The sequence below is a fragment of the Anser anser genome, assembly GCF_964211835.1.
Source record: "Anser anser genome assembly, chromosome: 1".
NCBI classification, from domain to species: Eukaryota; Metazoa; Chordata; class Aves; order Anseriformes; family Anatidae; genus Anser; species Anser anser.
In genome coordinates, this window is record NC_139720.1 from 172659444 (window position 1) to 172683751 (window position 24308).

At 36.4% G+C, this 24308-nt stretch overlaps 2 long non-coding RNA genes across 2 annotated transcripts in view; one reads left to right on the top strand and one right to left on the bottom strand.

Moving 5' to 3' along the window:
- Positions 1-15010, top strand: part of LOC310891516 — a 56404-nt gene extending 41394 nt beyond the window's left edge. The window contains exons 3-4 of the long non-coding RNA XR_014577613.1: positions 10303-10456; positions 14915-15010. This is a non-coding gene — a long non-coding RNA (uncharacterized lncRNA). The remainder of the gene's footprint in view (positions 1-10302; positions 10457-14914) is intronic.
- Positions 11053-23709, bottom strand: LOC310891508. The gene is made up of 3 exons (XR_014577612.1): positions 23157-23709; positions 12958-19277; positions 11053-12591 (listed from the first exon to the last, which is right to left on the bottom strand). It is a non-coding gene; the product is annotated as an uncharacterized lncRNA (long non-coding RNA).
- Positions 23710-24308: the final 599 nt, after the last annotated feature.

Sequence of the window (24308 nt, forward strand, 5' to 3'; positions counted from 1 at the left end):
ATGTGATTTGGGGAAATTACAGTTCCTTGCTTAGTATGTATTGTGCATGCCCTACAGCCTTCCCTAACCAGTAGCTCCCAATTTCATTTAAATTGTAATGATTTCCTTTAAGGACAATTACGTTGCCTAAGAGCAATGCATACATAATAATGCTGCTTTGGCATGGTTCAGTATAAAACGAGAGTAATAACTGTTTATTAATATGATAATTAACTGTTAATGCTCAGCAACCTAATTATATCTGTTAAATAACTTACATTTTTGAGCCAGATTCTAGCAAAATGAATTCTATTAAAAATAATAAAAAGCCATGAATATCACAGTAAAGCCACAGTTATAGTTTAATATCCTGGATTTTGACTTCACTTACACCAAACAGACTCTGGAATTCTGCATACTGTGAATAAAAGTGACTGTAAGTCTTTCCTTGTTCCAATAGGAAATGCACTGATTTAGAATTCAGAGCTTTTTCAGGGCATTTCAGAGAGCTACAAATACCATAAAATATGAAGGAAATGAATAAAGTATGCTTACTCTACAAAGTTATTAGAAATCTGATTTTAGAAAAAGTTCCAAAAGTTTCACCAAGGTAGTCTTACCAAATTGGGTTATCTCTACTCCTTTCTTTGGTGTAGTGTCTAGAACTGTCTTTATATTGAACAAATGCATGGACATATGCAGCAAGGTTTTGGTTAGGAGCATAAGATTTCAGCACTACACTTCAAGAAGAAGGTGGATTAATTGGTGATAGTAGAAAGAAGAAAATAAGAAAAATCAAAAACCTAGAAGATAAAACTTACGGCAGACGTTTTTGTTTTGCACGAAGAAGAAAAATTTGAGGGGGAGCATGACAGTCTTCAAATCAGAAGTTGAGTAGAATTGAACAAGGTTTGAACTGTTAGTGTGTTGAACATGAACAATCATCTTTAACTGTATCAAGAAATATTGAGATGAGGTATTAGATCATATATCTAATGATAAATACAGCTACCCCCATGAAATGGTTTTCCTGGGAAGACTGTAAAGACTCCATCATTGGAGGCCCTGAAGCTATTAAGCAGCTGTCAGAAGTTACACAGGCTTAGCTGACTCTGAAGTGTCAAGATGGCTCAGTAAACTCGTGGAGCCTGTCCGAGCCCTGGGATTCTTTCACAGTTTCTTCTCCAGAGCTGCATAATAAGACTTGTTATTTCAAATACTAAGAATTTAAGCAGTGGCCTATGAACAGATTGATTGCCTTAATTTGGCCAATTATTCTTTGAAGTATTTCTGGTGTTTTTCTCCAGCTGGGCAGCTGAGCTCCACCACAATCACTTTCTCACTCCCCCTCCTCAAAGGGAAAGGGGAAGAAAATACAATGAAAAGGGATCAAGGGTTGAGATAAGGACAGGGAGATCACTCAACAGTTATTATCACAGGCAAAACAGACTCAGCATAGGGAGATTAATGTAATTTATTGCCTATTGCTAACAAGCTAGAGCAATGAGAAACAAACAACCAAACAACAACAACAACAAAACTAAAAAACACCTTCCCCCATTCACCCTCCTCTACATCTTCCCCCAGAGCTGTGCAGGGAATGCGGGAATGGGGGCTGCAGTCAGTCCCTAACACTTTGTCTGCGCCTCTCCTTCATGGTCACTCCCTGCCTCTGCACCACGTGGAGTCCCTCCCATGGGATGCCATCCTTCCCAAACTGACCCTGTGGGGGCTTCCCACAGGCAGCAGCTCTTCAAGAACTGCTCCAACATGGGTTCATACCACAGGGTCCATCTGTCAGGAGCAAACTGCTCCAGCACAGGTCCCCCACGGGCAACAGCTCCCATTACCTGCACCCGCGTGGGCTTCTCCAGGGCAGCAGCGTGGAGATCTGCTCTGCTGTGGGACCCATGGGCTGCAGGTGGACAGCCTGCTCCACCATGGATCTCTCCACAGGACACAGGGGAAGTTCTGCTCTGGTGCCTGGAGCACCTCCTCCCCGTCCTTCTTCACTGACCTTGGTGTCTGCAGGGCTGGTTCTCACTCCTTGCTCTCCCAGCTTCTGTTGTGCAACATTTTTTATTTTATTTTTTCTTTTTCTTAAATCTGCTCTCACAGAGGTACAAACAACATCACTTATTGTCTTGGCTCTGGCCAGCAGCAGGTCCCATTGGAGCTGGCTGAAACTGGCCCTTATCTAACATGGGGAAGCTTCTGGATTCTTCTCACAGAGACCACTCCTGCAGGCTTCCCCCACTTCCTTCCCCCCAGCCAGCCACCAAAACCTTGCCATGTAAACCCAATACATTGTTCATAATGGCCTATGAACAGATTTTTTACATTACTTCAGCCAATTATTCTTTGAAGTAATATTCACTGCTCTTAAGATATCTGCACTGTTTGATTATTTCTCCTAACATTAACTGGACCGGCAGTTTATACAGCAAAATCCATATCTTCACCTCTCTGGCTGCTAGCTTTTTATAGTGTTCTTCTCATTTCTTGACTATACAATGCTTAAAAACATTGCAATTACAATTTCCATTATCCTTGTCCTATCCACGACTGCAGAACAAAATATCAGCAAATAATTCATCCCAGAATACCCAGAAAATTGCAGACAGTAGTTAATCCAGGTATACTGAAGCCAATTCCATATTATTGGATTATGTAATTTAGGTAACCCTTCCCCTAGGTCCCTGCATAAGACTTTTCTAAAAGCATTTCTTAAAGATGGAAGTGGAAAACTTCACCCTTACTTCGTTTCCTACAGCATCTTCTTTTGCATCATAACTTTGAGGACTATTATTTTTCACATCTGTGGTCTCATGCTAAACTTGAGTCCAGAAATTTATATTATAATTGTCAGTCTTTCCGAAACCCTGATAATTTCTAAAAACAACAACAACAACAAAAACAGTAAGAATCTTCTGGGTTTTCCTCCTCACTCCCCAGTCCCCACCCCATCCTCTTCTAATCACTCTAACATTAAATAAATCACTCTAACATTAAATAAGAATGTAATGTAGAATGATTTTATGTGATCCTTTTGATCTGCTTTGGGTAGGACTTTCATTGCTCTGAAGATGGTTTTATAACCTACCTCCTAACAACTTCATCACAATTCCATTTTTCGAGGTAAAGAATACACCTCAATTTAGTCCTTCAAAAAAGTTCACCCTGTGGTATCCAAACCAAAGTCAACAAATGTTTTAATAATCCACAACAATTTTGTTCCAAAATTAAGATGAAGTTTCATTAGCAGTATACAGTAACTTATTAGCCAATGTCTCTTAGCTGGCAGATAGACAATTAGTAGAACTAGTAGATTTTTTTCATAGGAATTCATTGGCATGTCAAGGTCAATGTACACGGGGAATGTTAAAGAATATGAAGGATGATAGGTAATACAGGGATTGATTCCAAATCTACTGTAGTGATCCCAAAGTTGTACATTAGCTCACTAGACACTAGATCAGACTTTACAATATAGACATTACAAATGCCAGAATTAAAATATATCTTAATAGTGGTCATTTGAGTCACAAAGATAATAGTAGGAGAACTGACTGACACAAAGTGTACTCTCAGATGTCTTATTAGGCCTACTCTGATGAGAGTTTCATTTGTAAGAACTGAAGGAAGCAGAAAAAGAACACTGAAATTTGTGACCTTTCATCACAACTAGAATAAATCAACTATAAAATAGAAGGACATAACACTAGCACTTTGCATTCTCCACATTTGGGAACTTCATCCATCTCTTAGACGAGAAATGGATTCTTGGCAAACTAAACTGGCTGCAAGTGTTCCGACTTGTTTGAGCCAGCTATTTTGGGGTGATTCATTAAGGTCTATTAACACAAAATTTAAGATCCCTGACTTTTCACTTTTTATTTCAGAATTAGAAATTCTGCTGCAGAGAGGTCAATTAAATTCTGTATTACTACAAAGCTGATAGAGTAAAAAAGACTTATTTTCCTCTAACTTATTTATAGATTGCGCAAGCAGATTATACTGAATATTAGAACTGCACTGCAATCAGAATCAGGAGATTCAGGAATTGCTGGATTTACAACTCTAGGAAACACATATACACAAATATATATATAAATATAATTTATATATTCATGAAATAGTAGTAATGAGCATCAATGATTTGTGTTTACCCTCCTGAGGGGAATTGACCCCATTGTACTTGTTTCCCTTCAGTTCTCTGCTATGCAAAGAGAAAAAGAATATAGTTGCATGGATCAATCTAAAACACTTACAAATGCAGTGCTGGTTAGTGCCTGTGTAACATGATGACCTGACCCTTCTGGTCTCACCTCATCTTTTATATAGACACCTGGCCCTAACAGGGTGGCTCACAGATCCTAACATAAGCATCTTCACAAACTGTTTTGCAAAGACAGCCTAGGAAAGATGATCTACAAAGCCTTTGTGCATTTGATAAGGGGTTGTATAAAGCTAGTCAATAGAAAACACTTCATGCATATTCCTGGATGCAGACTTCCCTCATCAGTGGTAAGAAGCCTCTTTTAATCTAGAATCAGAATCTAAACCCATTCCCAAAAGTCTGCAGGCTTAACTGAGCAAGCTTACATTCTTTAGAGCAGATGTCAGCAGTGCTCGCTGGCTGTCTACAGTACCTAGTGGCTAACTGCATTCACCCAAACAGGGAGTGACCTGTGTTAAATTTGGAACTCACCCAGAAAAAAATTCACATCCACATGTTAGAGAACAATATAGCACAGTTCAGTGTTTGGCTTTCAGGTGCAACTGGATCTCTACATGAACAGGAATGCAAGACTTCTGGTGGCAGATGGAAAACAGGAGAGAAGGATGGCTCAGTACTCAGATTTTGAGAGCACACTGGATGTAGAGGAAATTGAGTTCTGGTCATCAGTCTGCTATCTGCTTTTCTAATCTGCCTATTGTGCAATATAAAAATACATAAATATTTAATGTCACAAAGATTCAAATACAAGTCTTTTTTTATTTTTTTATTTTTTTTTTATTTTTATCAGCAGTGTCACCCATCTACTTGTTTGCAAAGTCTAGTTTCCTAAATTCTCTCCATCTGGTCCAAGGAATCAGGAATGTCCTTTTGCACACTGATGTAATTTCAACAATAACAGCAGAAAACATCCATGACAAATGGTGAGATATAAATTACATGAAAAAAGTAAAAACAAAACTCACACAGAGGTTGATATAATCCTTTCCACATTGTTTTGCATCACTGAAAATCTTTTCTTGTATCACAGTATTTTTGCTAAAAATTAGTGAAGTGGAGAAAGGTTGGGATGTCTTGTGTCAGCCTGTCTGACAGACTCTTGCTCACTTTCATTTAGGGGATGACATTGGACCTCACAAGTGTTCCCAGACCATTTTCTCCCTTAGTGTCAATTCATTGTTATTTACTCTGTAGCTACAGCTAGTGTGCAGCAATTTACAAATACTAAAGGTAAGACTACTTAGCACTCCTCAGCTTATCTACTTAAAAATAATATCATAAACAGAAATTAATACTTAAGCAAAAAAAAAGTTATATAAGCCCCGGTGTAAAAAGAAGGCATAAAATCATTGCTGTATTCATTATTTATTTTTCTCATATGTTTTTTCTGTCCTGGCAGAGGGCGCAGAGTTTTCCTAACACACGTGTGGATACAGACATGACTATGATTTTTGGTGACTAAAAAAGTGCAAGAATAGAAGCTCTGTGAGGGAGAAAACTATAAGGTGTACTAAAAGACTGGGACATTGGTGGTTGGAAAACTAAACAGAAAAGTAAAAGGAAAGATAATTGGAAATTGAAGGTAAAATTAATTAAAGGCTTACAAAGCAATATCCTTGTGAGAGGTCAAAAAGGAAAAAACAACAAAAAAACCCACTATTTTTTCCTACATATATTTATATGTCTACATGAGTTCCATGTAAACAATAAGAAAGTAATACTATGCCAGTGTTCCCATTCATTTCAGGCTGATGGAGGATTTTATAACAATAAAATAAATATGCTTCTCAAATTTAAGAAGTAGAAATACAAGAACCCCAATAGAATAAGGTACATAGCACTGAAAACAGCTTTTGTAGAGAATTTTCAGTCTGCAAAATTACAGACCAAATAGTAAAAAATATAAAATCTGTTTATAAATAAAATTATTCTTGATGAAGTGTGGCTATATTCAAAATCCCAAGATGTTAAGAAAGCGTTCTCAGCATCTCTTTGTCAATTTTCTACCTTCATTGCAAATTAGTTCTAAGTTCTTTTTTAAAAAATGATATCATAGGTAACAGTGTGTGGAACAAATATCTGTAGACAGATGAAATTGACTTTATCATCAATCAATGTCACTTTTGAGCCATAAATACTAGTATGATGTCACAGCTGTGAAATGATGTCACAGCGACACATTAGCATTATGCAACACTGGATAGCTGAGGGTCATCAAACTGTTTTGAGACTTTATAGCACAACTTTTTGGCCACTTGAAACCATTTGATACTATTTTCTCCTCAGAATACAACCATGAATAACAGAGAAATACATTTGGTACCTGCACCGGAGTTAATCACACTTCCTTCTCCTGCTTTAAAATCAGTGGAGAAAAATATAAACTTTGGGGGCATCATTCATCTCATCTTAAAGTAAACATGTAAAATGGGTCAGAAGTATTACATGTTGAAAGGTCTTATTTCTGTCCCTTGATTATAAACAGAGCCTAACAAATCTTCATCAGATGCAGTTGTTTCCACTATAAATCTCTAAAGATAAGTGTGAGGAATCCCACTGATAAATTATGAAACTTTATTTTTCTATATAAAATCCTAGTAACATGTCCAAAAGAATAGGTAATGTTCCTGTGAGCAGTATGACTCATTTTGCTTGCTTCATCAAATCTCCCACAATTCTGCCAGAGGAGCATGTAATATTCTAAATATATGTACATTGGATTGTTTTAACATTTTGGGTCTTGGTCAGAACATTATTGTCTTCAAGGTAATATTTTCTGAAGGGAATTAATTATTCACATCCTCAAAAATGTTATGATAAGGAAGAGCAGCTTATGTCACTTAACTTTAGACATCTAAAAGTTAGAGATATAAGTCTGAGCTAGTCACCCTATGTTCCCTTGATAGTCACTGGAAAGAAATTGGCACCTCCAAAGGGCAATTCATCTGACCTATTCTAGATACTGATCTTAGGATGAGATGAATCTTTCCCTTGAAGTGCCCATTTCTTTTCATTGACTATAAAGAAAGAATAGGGTGACTTAGACAGAGAAATTTATTTTTTTATATCTAAGCTAGGGCAGATTAATCGTACCCTAGGAGGAAAAATGTTAGGCTACTTTGTTCAGAAAACCCTTAAGAATACAATAGGGGTCACACAGAACTCTACTCAAAACAAAGCAACAGAACAGAATTTGGTGGATTTTTTAACATTGTACTATGCTGAACATATACTTAGAATAATTGACCCCTTAAGAAAATTCAAGAAAACTGTAATCAAAAGGAACTCCCTGATCAAATACAGAAAGAAATTATCTGTTCTAAAGCAACTACATATTTCATATCTAATGCTAAGAGTCATTTTAGGGGTTCAAACATACACATAAAGATTTACATGTAGTTTTAGAGTAATAAATTAACCCTTTTCATATTGGTGTAATATCGATAAATGAAAGTCAACCATCTCCTTGACTGTAGGAGACTTTCAATAAAGAGGCAAAGGCTTACAGGCAAATGCAGAAACTAACTTACAGCGAAAACATCTTTAGAAACCAGTCAAGGTTGGGTCAAACTGTAGGTTTGAAATAAACCAAAGGAATATAAGAGGAATAATGATTTCTTGCTCAATTAATTTATAAAAACTATCACAAGATATCAGTTAAAGGTATATTTAAAAACTACAACTGAAGTTGTTCGTAAAATATGGAAATCACTTGCAAAGTAGGGACATTAATTTTATCCTACCTTGAATTTTCCTTGATCTAACTTGCCAAATAGGGCATGAAATAATTTAAAGTATATTTGCCAATTGTTGTTGGTTTTTTTGTTTGTTTATTTGTTTGCTTTTTTAATAATACTAACCTAAAATATAAACATCTGACCTTCATACAAGAAGCAAAACAAACAAAAGCATTCCAAGACATTTTTAACCATAAAAAAAAATCGTCCTTATGCAATAGCATAACATAACCTTCTTTAATGAAAGAAAACATATGGAGAAAAAAAAAAAAAAAAAGAAGATTCCTTTAATCCATCAGTTAGCTAAATACTTTACAAGTCTATATTTTCATAAATGTGTGAGATTTTATGTAGACCAACCTCACGGAATAGCTGTCCTGAATTCAATAGCAAGTGTAGCAAGCAAAAAGCGTAGGCTCAGGCTTTCAAATGGTTCTGGGTGCACTGAGACTGTGTTTTCCACCCAGGGCATTACACTATATGTGCTCTCTTCCCGCACTCATTCTGTTCACTATGAGTCTCAGATAAGAGTCAGTATTATGACTCTCATTTGTACAACACAAATAGCATATCCAGTATTTTACTGCAAAGAGATGTCACTTACATTGTTTGGACATAGGGAGGAAAGGAAGGAATGGACAGAGCCTGGCACCATTTCATCCCAGTCGTTAGTGCAGAAATGGAGACATGCATAGCATTGCATGTACACTAGTGCGTGGGAAAACACTGGGGTAAAGACCAAGATAGACCAGGATGTGTAAGGTAACACCAACTACAAGAATAGTATCATCATCTACAACATCTCAAAAATTCAATATGATTTGGTTTTAAAGTACATTTGACTCCACTTAGAATCATATATGATATACATTTATGATATAAATGCAGTATCAACAACCTGCACTGAAAAGATTTTTTAGTCTGTCTGACTTTGCAAATGCAGTTCTCTGATGGAAACTTAATACCCTTAAGTTCTTGGAAATCTCATTAAATCATCTTTTAGAACTGTATTAGATAGGAAAAACATCTACAGTTTTTTTTTTTTTTTTTTTCCCAGCAAAATCAATCTATCTAGGGATTTGTTTTCATACTCCGATGTACATAACTATGCCTATAACTATTGCAAAACTTTACCCAGTAGTGAAGTCCTGATGCGCTGACAAAGGACAGAAGGAAAAAAAAATATCAAAACAAGACTATTGCATATATAGTCAGCATTATGCTGTGAGTCTGTGTTTGGGAACACCAGAGGGCCACTGGAACTGTCTATGATACGAAAGAGAAAACAGGAAGATTTTGCAATGGGTGACACAAGATTCTAACATTTTACTCTAGAATTTATCAGAAGTTATATCAATGCTAACTAAATGAGTCCAGGAGTATGATTTTCTATAGCAATAATCTTATTTTTTTTTTCATAACAGTTCTTTTTAAGCGACCACAGGGATCATTAGAAAGGGAATACCAGCCAGATAAGCTGCAAGCCTGATATAGTACAGCCATTTTAATGGTACAATAAGAAAGTCATTAGCGATATGACTAAAAGGCAGGAACTGAGCATAGAATTTTCCCCAGTCCAGACTGGTACAGGAGATGAACAGAATAAGTTCTTCAGAGAAATCTGTAGAGAAATAAGAAAAAGGACATATTTGGCAAACATGTCAGTGTTAGATAGCTTGGAATTAACTTTGAAGGTAACACAGATAGAGGCAAGTCCAGTCAGGAATATTTCATAGGATCATAGAATCACAGAATCATAGAATCATCTAGGTTGGAGAAGACCTTCAAGATCACCGAGTCCAACCATCAACCTGACCTACTGAGTCCCATCGCTAAACCATGTCCCTTAGTGCCATGTCCACACATTTATCAAATACCTCCAGGGATGGCAAATCTACCGCTTCCCTGTGAAGCCCATTACCTCTCCATGAAGAAATTCTTCCTAATATCCAATTTAAATCTCCCCTGATGCAGCTTAAAACTGTTTCCTCACCTATTGTCACTTGTCACTTGAGACAAGAGACCAAGAGACCATCCTCACTGCAATCTCCTTTCAGGAAGTTGTAGCAAGTGATAAGATCTCCCTTCAGCCTCCTCTTCTCTTCATAAAATAACTTCAGTTCCCTCAGTTACTCCTCATAAGTCTTGTTTTCTACTTTCTTCCAACAGCTTCATTGTTCTTCTCTGAACACAAACATTTACCTAACTGAAAACATGTGCTTGTATGTAAAATGTGTTTCTTTTTTATTTTTTTCTTATATCAGACAATAAAAGAATTCAACAACATAACATTTTTTTATTACAGACATTATGGATTTCATGAATGTTTCTTCTACTTTTTACCAGTATGCTGTACTCAACAGAATGATCCATGGTCTTTCATAGTGGACAAACACACAAAGGTCACAGAATCAGACTCCACACCTGACTGAACTACTCAGAGGAAATACAGCTTGACTGTGGAAACCAATTCTGCTAAATTCACCAGGTGTCCTCCGAAGTAAGTAGCTAGGAGCCACTTACTTCAATCAGACCAGTTTCTTTAATTTTATCCTTCCTGTGCACCACTGATTCAAACAGGTCTCACAAACAACTGTCTATAATGGAGAAGACTTAATGAGAAAATGAAGCCAATGTTCTGGATTAATGCCTTCCAAAGTCACAGGCTGTTAAGTAGGTGCCCAGAACAATTTTCAGACACATTCTCTAATCATCAAAAGGTCTTTAGTATCTAAGCAATGACCTCAAACATGATGTTATTGATGCTTATGATTAACTTATTGCTACTGCATTCAGTTTTTGAACAGAAAGTTGCTGCCAATCAGCCTTAAAATAAGCTTAAAAATCTTCCTACTTGTATGAATGTCCTTTAAACTACTTATAATATTTGGTGCCAGGTGCACTATGAAATTAGAAAAACATTGGATGATGATGCACCAATAAGCATAGGACACACTTACAATCACAGAATCACAGTAATAATTACTATATTTGTTAACATAAACACTGGAATGTACTATCAAACATAAAAATTCAGCACAAGAGCTTAACAAGAAAAGATTTAAAGTATATTCTTTTCCCAGATAATGTACTTAAATATAATACTAATTTCTCATGATCACTGTAGAGGAAGTGATTCTTTAAAGGAATTTAAATACGTAAAAGCTGGTGGTTAAAGATTTGCTGATACTGGAGAAAACATGAATATGAGGATCAAGTAGAAAAAAAGAATAAGGAGACTAGTGCAAGAAGGGAGTGAATTGGGTGTGAAGGTTAGAGCAGAAAATTGGGGGCAATTAGTCTGGAACACTGCAGAGAGGACATTGTTCCTGGCTAGGACGTTTGCTGAGACTGCAAATCACATATTTATTTATTTCTGCTGAACTAGCCTTCTAAGTAATAAAGTGCTGCAAGGGCACAGACCAAGAACAGTAACATAATTCATTTGAAATTAAGTCACAGCAACCAGCTTATAGATAAATGGATAAAGAGCTACATTTTCTCCTGGCATAAATTGGGTATAACGTCATTAGAGTCAATGGAATTGTGTCTTTTTACATCAGCAGAGAATTTGTTCTACAACACAAGCAATAGTTTTGGCAGTTATGTCCTATTTTCAGTAACACCAAAGCTACAGAAAAATCCCATTTGCAGCTTCTTGTTGATCTGTCTAGCAGTTCTGTCTAACAGCTGGATGGAAGGGTCCCCCAAGAATTAAAAAAAATATATTTAAAAAATCAATTTCCCTGCTGGTGACATCCAAAGACAAAGGTATGGAATGAAATTCAGACACTATTTACATTTAGCAGTTTCTCTGAGCTCAACAGTACTACTTTATGACACACATTTGATACATTATTTAGTTCTTTACCATTTACATTTTTGAATGTTTGTGTAGTAATAAATTCAAAATCTTCATAGATACAGATTTTTTAACATCTTCTGCACTGACATTTCCACCACACAGTTTAATCAATAAAGGTATGAGCTCAGACAACAACTTCAATTGAACACTTAAACAGTTTTATTCTTAAATGATTTTTTTTCTTTAGTTACAATTACATTGTAACTCACATCAATGATAAATCTTGATTTCTTGAAATGCTGTATTTTACTGAGATTCCAAAATGCATCAAAAAGTAATTGAAAGTCTTGTCTCTGTAGAGTTATTGCAACTCTTTCTTGCTCATATTTTGTTACGTATTTGTTTCTTGTTATCATTTTTTGTTGTTGTTCATCATGGTATTTTTCAGTTGAAGGAAAAAAATAAAACACTGAGAAAACAGATGGGACTAAGAACAGCATAAGCATTACTAAGAATATGCCTTCTATTCTAAAATATTTCTGTATTTTTAATTCATGCTTCTGACAGTTCATGGAAGCCAATAGGAAAACAGAAATGGCTTTGACCCAAAGGGAAAAGTTTATTCCAGAGGCATTAATCATTTCCTAAATATTGGTACATATTTCTTCATGATCTTTCAACAAGCTACATGGACTTCTGAGTCTGATACACAATCATAGTATTGTAGAATGATAGAATGGTTTGGGTTAGAAAGGACATTAAAGATCATCTAGTTCCAACCCTCCTGTCAGGGATACTTTCCACTCTCCTTAAATTCAGTCTGCTTAAGCCTAGATATAAAGGAAGAAAATAAGAAATTGATACTATCAAAGCTGCATGTATCACAGTCAGCTACTTAGAGTTATGATAAGCATTTTTTCATTTTTTTTAAGTAAAAAAAGAAGTCTTAAAATAAAGTTGTCCATATTCTCATATGTGACATTAATGACAGGACCACAGGAGGCTCATGGAACCTGGAAACTTTAAGAGTAAATGTATCCTGCAGTGCTGAAGAATTCAGGACAAATTTAGACTTTGTGCTAGTGATCTGCCATAAACATATTTTGGTGATGGAAATAGCTATGACTGTGTTACAGTCATACTAGGCTATATCTACAAAGGTACTTGCACACTGAGCACCAACGTTGTGGACTTACTGCGTTGCTCAGAAGCCCGGCTGGACTGCCATCTATAGGCACCTGAAGGTCTCTTGTCCAAATACATGATCTCCATAGAAGGGGTTCTGATGCTATCACTGTACTGCTCTCCGTCAGTGCCCTGAATAGGCTGTTAAATGGCTGATCTCACCAGGGGCTTCCAGTGTGGTCAACGTATCTTATACGTTTGAATAGAATCACACTAAACACTTTTATCCTGTGTCTTAGTAGTCTCCTAGGATAGAGGCTCTGAGAAGTAAATCCTCACCTTTAACCTCAGCTTCCTTTGTGATGAGTACTCTTACTACATTGAGAGTGGCTGGGACTTTTCTGTAGGATTTTGTGTTGTTTAGTTTTTATTTGTTAGGTTTTGGATAGCAGTGTGTAAAAGAAGTGTCTCAGGCTCCCAAGAATATTACAGAATTCTGGTGTCAAGAGAAATAATTGTGTTCTTGAGGAAGTGGTTGAGCCTCCTCTGTTCTCAATATTTTCAAAGAGCTTGATAATTTCATGTGACTTCCTGTTCAGCTTGCAAGTTTTTGTGACACCTCACTTCGCGTGCATTGAAAAAGGACAAAATATAATTTTGCTGCAGAGCTTTCAGAAGTTAGGTATTGCTATACTTATATTCTTCTATGCATCCCTATCAATCTCCTTGATGACCTGAGAAAGAAAGACATCTTGCTGCATTTATATCCTGTACAGCATATGAATTTCAATCATTACTATACTATAATTATCATTGGGTACACAGAGAAGCAGATTCAAGGTATCCATTTCTAACTGTCTCACATCCACATGGAGAAGTGTAATGTCATAGCTGTCCAGAATATGCTTCCTTTTTTATCAATGACCAACAAAAAGTATTTTTAAGCATTAAAGCATTTTATTTCCAGTCCTTTAGGCAACAATGGTTTTCAAAGAATTACATTAAATTTACCCTGTTGAAATGTAATAAAAGCAGTGAATTTTCACCAGGAATGTATTTGATATGGTAACAACAACAACAACTTTTATCTATGTTTCTCTGATATCAAAGAATGTAAACTCCTTTATTAACAAAGGAATGAGTGAGATACTACTGAAATACATAACTGTTCAGCAATTGTACTGGAAAAGAATATCTGAGATGAGAAAAATTGTCTGCAACTGATTTTGATAGCCTTTGTTTTTCACATCCCTCAACACCAGCAAACTATTTTGCAAAGTTTCAAAGTGAACTACAGCAAGTTTTTTTAAAAAGGGAAGGCTAAATTAGGTCCTTAATACATAAATAAATCTGTAAGGAAAATGACTTTCAAAACCATTGATCAATAGCTGTCTCAGCTAGACTGAGAACTGCTTGATGATCCACTCATTTAGGTAAGGGCATAGGACTGTCGTTAACAGAGGTATATGCAAGGAGAGGAAAAGGAAGCCTCACAATGAAAGGGTTTAAGATGTCAGTAAACACATGTTTATAGCAGTAGCATTAGGCAGTTAACTGTGATTCACGGTTTTAAAAGCAGAACTCATTTAGCTTGCTAATTACAATAACAGCTGCAAAACTGAAGAATTCTTCAACTATTTATGAGGTGTGAAGACAAAGAGTGGAGACAGAGCATTAGAACGCTGGAGATCTGACCGTTAAGGGTTTGCCATTAAAACAGTCTCATCTGAGTCCAGCAGAGCCACACCAAAGGGGCTTTAGAAGCATCCTCAGTCTTTTCTGCTTAATTCCTGTGTTGCATTATAGTTTTAGTTTCTGCTGGTCCTACAGTTGACTGTTTTAGCACATTGACCAGGTGTTTGGTGTGCGAGAGACCTCAACTGGATATTGTAAATTGAATTCTTATATGCCTGCAGAAGGTTTGATTCAGTGAAACAGCAAGTCCATTCACAGGATGACCAGGCCACAAAACATGGACATCTGAAACAATTATCTGAATTGTGACTTCTGATCCCTTCTTTTCTGCAGATACCATGAACATGAGGAAGTGGGCAGTGTGCTATGCAGCAGTTCCTGGAGGTCCATACAGGTCTACTTCCTCCTATTTTCTTTTCTGAAATTCCACATTTTTCTTCCATTTCCTTACAGATGTGACTCTGTATATTATACTCTATAACCATGTATTATACTATATAACCACGTAGATAAACAGCCGTCTCTGCAGTGGGTTACATATACCTGGTCACAGTCCTGCAAATATGCCAGAGACGACCTGTATACTAAGCTTAACACGACTTTGAAAAATTTCCTGTATCTTTTAGCTGCAAGAGGTTTAGATTTCTTCCTGAGGAAACTATAAAAGGTTCATTACTCTCTTTTTGAGGCATGTCCAGGTTTTTTTTAAAAAAAAAATCTAGGAAAATTACCTTCCGCATAAGGAAGAGATAGTTAAATACACACTGAAGGAACCTGAAGACACCTTTACATAAAGCTAAGTCGATCTCTCATGACCACAAGTTATATTAAAAAGCAGTGCAGGGAAATGAAAACCAAGGCACGATATCCATCAAAGTAGATTAGCAAAGTATATAAACAGCTTTTGATAGGTATCAAACATTAGATACTGGTGCAAAGGCAGTGGCAGTAAATACAGTAAAAAATCAGTAGTGGTCAGACACTGTTGTATGTTGGGCAACCTCATACTAAGTGGTATTGTGCGTGCTGTGGTATCTGTAGGAGAATGCAATTAACTCTCTGGAGCCTTGTTCTTATTGCCCTTATGGAAAAGATTTCCAGGGGGAGAACAGGATAGGAACAACTCCGAAACAACTCCCAAAACTAGAAGGACAATACCTAGGAGTTGTTCGTCTGTGGAACAAGCGAAAAGAAAGAGGTAGCTAACATATACACACTCTATGCCTGAGCAAGGACACCTGGAAATCAGATTTCACTCAACATACAGTCTGTTGCCCATCTTAGCATGTTTTTTCTTGACAGCATTTAACTCTTGTTCCTCTAGAATAAAGGCTATAATAAAATCCACTGTAGGAAATAGTCCTTTTCCTTTCATTTTGTATCTTTATAGGTTAAACATTTGGAGTCTGAAGAGTCCCTCTATTGGACTTCCTTTTTCTGTCTTCTTTCCATTTATTTTTTGCCCACCTGACAGCATATCACATGAATAAAATCCACATTATGTATGCAAAGGTTAGTGCAGATGTAGTAGAGAATCTGCCACTAAATAATGTCGTTTAGCTAATTAAGTTAGACTGCTAATAAAGCTAATGATAGAAACAATAGTTTTGGCAACAAGAGCCGAGAACCGTGGAGGAGAATGTGACTGCTGCTTGGATCATATTCACCTTTTAAAGTGCCATTTTGATGTTCAGAAAGGAAGCACTGTTTGGTGGAAAAAAATAAAGTGCTTCAGAGCTGGATAGATCAGTAATAACTACAGAAACAGAGGATAAAAAAGACTGTTTAAGATTCTGGGTGTCTCTCATGCCAAACTCTGCGTTCTCCAGAGAGTTTAGAAGTTCACAGCTGGTGTCTTCTGGAAACATGTCACCTTCGGATACTATTGATCAGCAGCTACCAACTGTTGTGCTGGAGATTCAGCTCACCAGCAACAAAGTACTGTCAGCACCAAGGGTGTTGCACAACAGCACACAGCTTTTTCATGACTAAAGGAAAGAAAGAGATATCTTTGAATAAAGTCAGAAATTACTCAGTGATAACATGTTTTCCTGTTATCTGTGAAAGTATCACCATGGCTCAGTTGACAGAGGTGAGAGACTTCTTCAAAACACTGAGAAACAAACATAGGCTATCGTGTTTGGGGTTTTTGTTTGTTTATAAATGAAAAAAATAGCTTCTCTCTCTTATTTTTACCTTAATTTAAATGGAACATGCATTGTTGTATGTTTTACTTACTATTTGGTGAAAAAAAAAAATGTATCAGTAAAACCTTACCAAAAAAAAAAAAAAAGTGGTCTTTCTGAAGTACAAAAAGCAGAAGTTTATATTTTTAATGAAAAAATGCAAGTCATCTGAGATGACTTTAACATTAAAAAAGCTAAAGCCAGTGCAAAACAAGAACTAACATTATGACAAGTAAGATGCAAAGAAGTTAACAAAGTACATTCACATGTATGAATTCAGTTTACAGTCCAGTCTTTCTGCCTAACTACTTTCCTGGAAACCTTAGGGCTGTACAGCTTTGCAGTATGTTCCTTCTTGAATTTCAAGGTCCAAATCTTGCCTACAAGAAACTATTATTTTTGTTGTACTCAGTGGAGGGCAAAACTCTGCAGGTTGCAGCATGGAAGCTGATTAAGACAGCTGAGCAGTGCTAGCTTCAGGCTGTCCACAAGAGTTTGCTTACAATTCCAGAAGCTACACCTGCCATCTCCCTGTTCTTTGTAGCCTCTGAGATCATGGCGAAGGTCTATTCAGACCTCTGTCAGGTAGCAGAAATATTCTTTTGAGACCATACTCAAGCAGAAAATTATTTCATGCTTGTTTCCTTGAAGAATCCCTTACAAACCCACATGTCTCCAAGAAAAGTGTAGTAAAGAGGGAGATGAAAGCCACTGATGTCAGAAGGGATGACACCATGATTGGATTTGCATAGCAAATTGATGCATTAGTTGATGCCTTTATAAAAGGCCATAACTGCAATGTAATACATTATACCATCCAACCATGGTAGATTTTTCAGTAGGATGTATCACCGTGGTCCTAATTCTCTTTTGTCTAAGTTTTTGCAGTTATTACCCATGTGGTTTCCTCCAACTCCGAAAAAACAAACAAAGAAAAAACACAATCAAATTATAATAATACTAGTGTAGTAATTATCTAATTGGTTACACTTAAATAATTTTGGATGGGGCAGAATTACCGAAAGGCAGTATTTTTCTCTCCTATCAGCCTCATTTTTATGATCAGCAACTGATTTCCTTCTGATTTTACAATGGTATTTGCATTTTTATTTATATTTCTACTTCCAACAGAAATTTGGTTGGACAAAATTTATGTCAATCTCTAGCTATTAATATATAATTAGTAAAGATTATTTTGACTTGAGAGCATGCATCCATTGGAAAACAGGGAATGGGAGTAAGATTCTTAAAATCTAAGGCCTATTCTTAAATGTATACTGCATATTTACAGCAAAGGAGGAAACACTGAGTTATATACAAAACCTGAAAAGTTCAGCATCCTGCTATTACAGGAGGCAATGTTGTACAGGCTTATAAAAAGATGTGCCCTTCAGACTGCTTTCAGTTTGTCCTATAGTGTCTTTTTCCATCTTCTGCCTTATAACATTTTCTATGCCTTGTAAACTGATAGGAATTCATTCCTCAATGGTCATACATAGAGGTTAATAAGCTCCCAGCAGCAGCTGACTTGGCACTCGAGTAGAAATACTCTACCCTCCATCCAGTTCAGAAATGTTACCTTCATATCCCCTTCTCTGTTTTGGGAAACCATACTGACACTAAGTCTTTTTCCACCTCAGTTCTTCTGGATACATACAGTATCCATTCAGGCCATGCAGTAAGTTTTTCCTCTTTTCCTGTAGCTGAGAGACTACTCCTTGTGCAAATTGCTGGTCAGTGTGATGCGACACTGAGTCAGCCAGAGCCATGGGGCATATACACCTACGTCACATCACAAAATAGGGCTTTGAGTGTTAAAAATAATTGTTCATTAGAACACAGAGTAGAATAAAGCAGCTATTACAATACAGAAAGATAAGATTTTGTAGGTGAAACGGCTTTAAACATCTGAAAACAAATCTCTCCCCTATTCACTCTGTCCTTTCTTCTTTCTGACCTTGCTCTCAGTCCAGCAGCTTTCACCGTGGATTGCAGCAAACTCTCTCTGGCTCTCAGAAAGTCTCTTTTCTGTCACCTCCGTGTCTGTGCGCTCTGCTTTCTTGCTGGTTCACACTCCAGCTTCAGGCTCCCTGCCTGCTCCACCCTGCACTTGCCAAAGGTTTTCCTGCAAAGCTTTTAAGCTCACTCTCAGAAAACACAATCTCCCTTCCCCTTCAGAGGGTGCAAAATTCAGGACAAAACAAAGAAGCAGCTTTTGACCTTGCTGTCCAGCACAGCCCGTCACCAAGCCACGCTGCGCACAGAAGCTGTGAACAAACAAATAACTCAGGCTGTTTATTGTGTCACAGTGACAGAGTGGTGAACGGTAGGAAAGGCTGAAGGAATGTAAGAGATTATTGGAGGACAAGCAACTATATGTGTATTTCTCCCACATTTCTGACTTCGTAAAATGTCATTCACTTACGTCGCCAGGAAGCAGACAACTCGCTTCTTTTAGAAGAACAGACCAGGAAGGTACAGAAGATTATTATTGCTCAGAAGGATTCCTTCTAAGGTGATAAAAGAACATAGTTATCTATACTGGAACAAACAGGAAGGTGTCTCTGCCTTGTAATATTAAAGCCAAAATATGACACTTCCTGTGCTTTAAATTCCATTTTGTTATCCTCTGAAAACATGTATAAATTCCACTATAAAGTAAATAGAGCACCCAGTGCTGAGGATGTTAGAGGTTAAAAATATTCTCTACCTCTTGCCTTGTCAGTGCCCTGCCATCTCTATATATTTTCATACATATGCAAGTTTATGCTGTAAAATGTGCCCAGCAAGAGTTTGCTGTTAAAAATGCTATGCATTATACCTGATAAAATGCTGAGATAAAATGGAATTATAAAAAGCTGTGAAGTAAAACTTGGACAGTTCTTGATGCTGTGCTAGGAAAAGCACCTCATAGAAAACTACGAAACCTGTAACCTAAAGCATGGCACCAATCAATCTTGCGGAAAACTGGTATGAATGATGTCTAGGTTTCAGGTACTCAGTGAGCATATTCACATTATACGGCTTTTTATCATTTGAACGTGCTGCCCCAGAAGGGAAAGGATAAAAGGTATGCTGTCACCAATTTGGAATGAGGTCTGTGGCAGTCTGCTGGAAAGGAAATGGCCCTTAAACGGGAGAAAGGGAGATGTCCAACTAGGTAAGGCTTTCTACAAAAAATGAAGACAGTTGTTGGAGATTATTTTTTTTACTACACATTTTGTTCAATTGTAATCCTCAAAATTTTGTAGACAGAAATTAATTTAAATTTTGAAATCTCAATTTACCTTTTTTATTATTATTATTATTTTCTAGTTCCTAGCAATTAAATACAATATGTTCAAAGATTTTTTTACCTTTTCCATTTTTCCAGATCCTCCATTTCTTAAACAGAAATATTAAGCCATGTAACTTCCTCATCTACTACTCTTCCAATACTGAAATTTTTAAAATTGCAGAATTCTTCCTTTCACCATTCTGAAGCTTTCATATGCAAAGTTACAAATGACAAAAGTAAAATATATAAAGGAAAAAAAATAAAGTGGGACTATCACTTAATATATTGAACCAAATAGCTAAAATAGAGTAGAAAGAGAAATAATGAGTAAGGGAAAATAATAATAGTAGTAATAATAATAATAATAATAAATCATTTTCCAAATCAACTATTTTTTTAAATGCATGTATTTTTTTGCTTGTTTCTGTTTTTTCTCATTTGATTTCTGCAGCACAGAAAAACTGTAATATATCATTTATTTACATTTTGGCTTTGTGCAAATGTTTCTTTGTTTTTCAATAAACTCTACTCATAACATGTAAATATCTGTGGCAAAGACCATCCCCCTGGAGTGATACAGGATGCATTGCTAAGCAACATTTTCTGAGTTTGCTTTGTTTTTGTCCTTCCGTTCTCTCTCAGAGTTCTTTTCATCATTTGTTTTCTTACTGTATGAACACAGAGGAAAGTTCCACTAGGGCCTCCTTCTGCAAATAATATGCATGCAACTACATAAAGACTTCAGATTTCAGACAGCCCATGCAGAAGATCATGACATTCCTTAAATAACTTTGAATCTGATGTTAAGAAGAAGAATCCTATCTGTAATCTGGGAATACAAATGCAGAGTATTTCCCCACCAGGTTACCATTTATAGGCCCATGACTCCTAATCTCAGGGATAGTCTGCGAAGCCAGAGAGCTACACTTGCCTATATTTCTTCATGAAAGAAAGCACTAATTGCAAGAAACAATAATGATAAAACTTTGTTATTTCCATCACAAACAGGAGGGTTGCATCTGTAAATCCAGACTCAAGCACATTATCTGTGTGCATGGGTCTGCTGCAGCTCAACTCCACATCAAAAATTACAAATTTTTCCACTTTTTTTTTTTTCATTCTTCTGTACTTTTAGTTCTTTGTAAGAGAAATCTGAGCACATACACTGAAGAGGTGCCCTAAAATTGCCACCACAAACAGCAGAAATGCATGCGCACTTATGTTCATAAGCTTGTGGTTCTGCAAAGCATTCCCAAAACAGAATCCTCTGCCAGAACCTAAAAACGCCAAATCAAACTTTTTGGCATTTTCCTGAAATAAACAAATAAATATTGCAAGCTGTTTTTGAAGATTTCATTTCAGAATATGTTTTTCAGCTCCTCAAATCATAATGTATCTTCCTGCCTTGATCTTCTGTTGAGACCTGAATTTTTGTTGATGCCAGTGTTATGATGTTACGTATGACACAGCAGCACTTTCAAATTGGTTTACAACTGACCAGTAGCAGTCAGAAATGATAACTTTCCAGATGTTTATGACAAAATACATCTCTACAGACAAGGAAATCTTATATTGGTATGAAACCTGCAGCTCCAAGGCAACCTTGACATAAATTTTCAGCAAACATATTCCTGCCATTGCTGGCTGTGCTATCCTATCAATTCAGCGTGATTATCTAGTTCAATACCAGGAATCCACATTTAATAGATGGTTCCAGCAGCAATCCTCTGACACAATCAACTAAAGCTTGTTCTCACTATCTTCTTTACCCTCATCTTTATTGCTGTCTGCAAGAGTTTTCCAGTTCCATAAACTGGTACGTAAGGACAAGCATTTGCTTCATAAACTCCTGCTGTTTCTCAGCTGTTTGTCAGTGCAATGGAAGATTTTCAATACAGCATGTAATTAACTATTACTGAGCAACTAAAAGCAGGAGCTAAAAGTGTTGTTGAAGTGTAGCAAAGAAAAGTGTGATTTGTCAGGGTTCTTCCTTCCTACAGTTTTTAAATTGTACCATGTCTCTCCCAAAATTGAGTTCATGAAAGACTATCATTTTTACCAGGGATCTCTACTTATGGAAATGCAAATGCCTGGCTGATGACTCTAAACAGAAACAACCCATCTACATTACATACAACAAGGCAGCACTGCAGATGCTTACAGGACACTTAGCCATGTAATGTATGAATAATTCAAGGACATCCCCTATGCATTTTGATACAAATATTCATTTGTAAAGAGTTTAAAATAAAATAAAACATTTGGGGAAAAGCTTACATTTTGGGAAGTAGTTAAATCAAGTCTTTTACTTTGAGGTTTCACAGTTGGGGCAATTGTGTTTGTGTGGTCTTTTGCACTGAACACAGAAACCATTTTTGCAATAACCAAAGCTATTTGGTGGGGACAGTCTGCGACATCCTGTTTAACACTGAACTATGACTGCTCTAAATGCACTAGAAGTCAACACTTAGGCCACTGAGAAATTGGCAACTGTACAACTTCACTGTGATATTATCAAATATTTGCACATATTAAATGTTAGTATTCATATTGAACTAGCAAGTAGGCTTGAATGTATGGTTGCATAACCACTAATTACAAATCTTGTTTTTAATTATACCAAACTCATATAGATGCTACGTTCTCTCTTTCTGTTTCCTAATTTATATTCTTTTCTCTTGCTGTTACCTTTGTTTCTGCTTCATTCTAGGTCATATTGATTACATCATTTTTTTCTTTTTTTTCTCAGTATCTTTTGCTACATAGTGCTTCCTAAAAAAAAATAAAAATAAAAATAAAAAAATGGGGGGCTATCTCTACAGCTAAATCGCATAAAGCATTACTTTGAGAGATATATATATATAAATATATATATATGAGCCTATTTCAAGGGATCGCATTTTCCTGTTTGATGTTCCTATGGACCATTTCCATTTCCCCAGTTCTCACATGATAGGAAGCCCAGCTGTTTACTTTTTTCACTTCTTTCATTAGAGTTCACACTTTTCCCCCCAGACACCCTGCTAGAGCAACTGTCTTCCTACACCAAAACCCTCTGGAAATGTAGAAACATTAGTGATCATGTTAGAAGTACTAACGTGCAGAAACTTACCCTGTATTGCGTTTGCTGCCTCTTGAGTTCTGCACAGAGAGCAGTCAGTCTCACTGTGCTCTTTAGTCTGAAAATAAAAGAGAGTGGATGAATTAAGAAAGGTTCTGTACAACTGCAGGAACACATTCGTTTTCTCTTTGTAAACACGTTTATCAGGCAAACACACAAATGCAGCAGAGTTCTTCCTCATGAAGCACCTGTCCCTGTGGGGCTGTGGTTTCTGTCTCCTCAGTAAGAAACTATGGGATTTGTTTTTCCTCCATGCTCCCCACATTTTCCCCTCATAACTAGGTGCAGTATTGGCTCTGTGGTCTCTTTCTTACCCTAGAAAGTAAGGTCTCTTGATTTTATGAATGGGTTTGAAGTAGCAGTGCTAGATTTTTTAATTTGTTTTTTATTATTATTTTCATTGCTGTTACTACTCCGAGATTTGTGCTCATCAACCCCTTTTCCTACAGTTTAAGTTAATAAGACAACTAAAAGGTAACAAGAATACTATTTAAACCCTTCATTGATAGGGGTAAATGAGTCACTGAAATAGGAAAAGCATCATTTGGCTGGCATCCTCTTTCCTTTAGCTTAATTTGTGTAGCTGTTTGCAACATTTCTTGCCAGGCAGTAATGTGTTGGATGCAGTATTGTTTTTAATTACCTCAGTCACCATTCTAGTACTACCCATATTCCCATAATATGTACCTGTATAAATGTAAACTTATTGTTGAATGCAAGTGATGTCAACCTTTATAATGGATGGTCACTTTAATTATAACAGAATTATAAAAGGAAAAATGTTTTTAGCCAGTATTCCCTTGTGAAAGATTTTTATCTGCAACTAGTTAACTTGACAGCTTTACTGTAACTTTGTTATAATTAAATTTCTGTATCATGTAACTGTCTTGTTTGATTTTATTTCATATTATGGTTTTTAATTCATTTAATTAACATTATAACCTCGTTAACCAATGGTATGTTTTTAATGCAGCTCATTTGTAAAACAGATATTAAGTTACATCCTAACGGACCCATTGCACTCAAGTTCTATACAGATTGCACTCTTGCCTGAACCATGACTGAAATTAGACACAGCCTTAGATATTCAAATTCGTGCAAAATAACATGAAACTATGAGAAGCAGGAGTGGGATTAGATGTG